The 2,328-nt window shown below is 39.3% G+C and overlaps 1 pseudogene; it reads right to left on the bottom strand.

Moving 5' to 3' along the window:
• Positions 1–370: 370 nt before the first annotated feature.
• Positions 371–1,201, bottom strand: LOC149216224 (spermidine synthase 1 pseudogene; annotated as a pseudogene).
• Positions 1,202–2,328: the final 1,127 nt, after the last annotated feature.

Genomic DNA, 2,328 nt, shown 5'->3' with positions numbered 1-2,328 from the left:
TCCTAAACTTGATTCATTAACATCCAAACTCTTCATAGATTCTGATGCTACACTAACCATGTCATAGGTCTCGACCTCCTCCCATTCTTCACTGACTTCAGATTCTTCTAATTTATCTTCTTTCAGAGAAGAGGAAGGTTCGCTGACAAATCCATGAATTGTTTGAGGTGATTTGGCATGGTTTTGGCCCTGTGTGGGTGTGTGCCACGCGCCAAACCCAGTGCGTTGCGCGGGCTGTATGCGTAGCACCCATGCAATTTTGCACTGCGAAAAAGGCCCCTGTGTGCTGCACGCACCCAGTGAGTCGCGCCATATGCTCTATGCACCACGCGCACTGTCCACACACTTTCGGCCTCTCCAAAATTGGAATTCACTCTTCAACCTCCAAATTCCTCTTTCTCCTTGGGATTTTTGTGAATGTTTGACATGTAGATAGGTTGTAAAAAACAATGGATTTTCTCTATGATTTAATATAGCACTGCTCTTTAGTGGGATTAACAAGATTTTTCGAAATCTACTGGTGGTTCTTCACTTGAGCAAATCACAAAACCAATTTCACCACTTGGATATGTTGGAACTGATGTCCATGTATAGTGAACAGAGCCCTTGAAAGTCTGCATGCACATTGTGACAATATCTTGAATAATATGCATCTGTAGCCACACGCTTTCTGCCTAACCTATAACTACACCTCCAGGCCTCAATGCTCTGGACACTATTTCATAAAATGGTTTTCCAAATAATTCCTCTGCAGGACCTACTGGATCAGTAGAGTCTACGATAATTGCATCATAAATTTTGGCCAGACCTTCCCTCAAAAATGCAGTTCCATCACCGATATGAAGCCTTACACAAGGATCATCATAGCCTACAACAACATTTTGGAAAAAATCTTTGGATACATTTATAACAATTTCATAAATTTCACATATATCAATTTGCTACACTGAACTGTGTCAACATATATCTCGAAGAACTCCCCCATCAACTCCTCCAAAAACCAATACCTTTCTGGGAGATGAAGTGGAAGATGAGTTATCATCTCATGGTAGGCGCATCCATCTTTCTCTGTCAACTAAATCGCCTTATCCAAAACAAGCACTTTCCCATATGTTACTGACTGAAATACCATCATATCTTAATATTCTGACTTGCCTTCAAACAATATATTTGCCACAACAAATCCCTTCGAGTCTTTCATTTTCTTCTCTTACATTCTTTAACTGAAATGATGATTCTTCTGTTTGTGCTTTTGCAGGGATAGCAGAAGCTATAGCTATTACCATTGAAGAGTTGTAGAACTTCGAAACATTTTGACGAATTACATATTTACTACAAAAACACATTTGATGATTTCTTCTTCAAAACAGGGTTTAAAAGAAGAATCTCCCTTGAGCATTATTTGATGATGAAATTTTGTACTAGAAACTGATCTGGAACCTCTCATGCAGACTCGGTAGACAAAACCCTGGGCTCAAGGATTAAAATTACCCTTTTTGGCCAAACTGGTATTTGATGACTGCAAATGACGAGAAATGAACATTGGTGAATTCGACTATGATAGAAGGCTGACAAGACTGAGTTTAGCATTGGCTCCAATTGGGATGGCAGCTTCCACTCCGTGGAGGTGCCGAGAACATCAGATCTCTGGGAGAGCTAGACAGTGCCTTCGTTCATTGGGCTATGGAGTCCATTATTCCGACAAACCAACATGACATCAATTTATTCACTAAACTCAAACTGACTCAATGCAAACTGAAATGGCTAAAAAACTTGACTCTAACTATCTAACTCAAAATGGCAAATACTTGGACTTAAAACTTAAAACTTGGTGGTAGTACATGGCCACTTGTGTTTCTTACAAGACAATATATCCTCAAACTGTATCAAAATGCCAATGCAAACAATCAAGAAGATGGCTTCTTGACTGATTCTTCCTATCAGATCTGCCGTTCAACAATACAAACTGATCACTTGGCATCCAAAAACATAGTTGACCATGATCTCCTTCATCACTGAACACTACAATAAACAATTTCACAGCTGACTGCAACAAACCTGCCATTGGATCCTGAAAACCTGAAGTCTCTCCTCCGGCTGAAGAAACAAGGTGTCCTTTGCTTCAAATTCTGATCTTCTTTCATTACACACTTCAATGAAAGTATGCTCATGGGCTTCAAAAAACTCTGAACAGGTAGATGAGATGATATCTTCTTGGAAAAACATTTCAACACATGAAACATGTGAAGAAGAATCTGAATGGAAATCTTGAATGTTTTGATCTTTTGTGGTGTGGATGTACTATAGGTTATCTTCATATGATATGAT

This window comes from Pinus tabuliformis, chromosome 1_1 (assembly GCF_031772625.1).
Source record: "Pinus tabuliformis cultivar Carrire ecotype Pingquan chromosome 1_1, CPIR1, whole genome shotgun sequence".
Lineage (NCBI taxonomy): Eukaryota > Viridiplantae > Streptophyta > Pinopsida > Pinales > Pinaceae > Pinus > Pinus tabuliformis.
The sequence above is the reverse complement of the archived record's forward strand: the minus strand, read 5'-3'. Positions and strand labels throughout refer to the sequence as shown.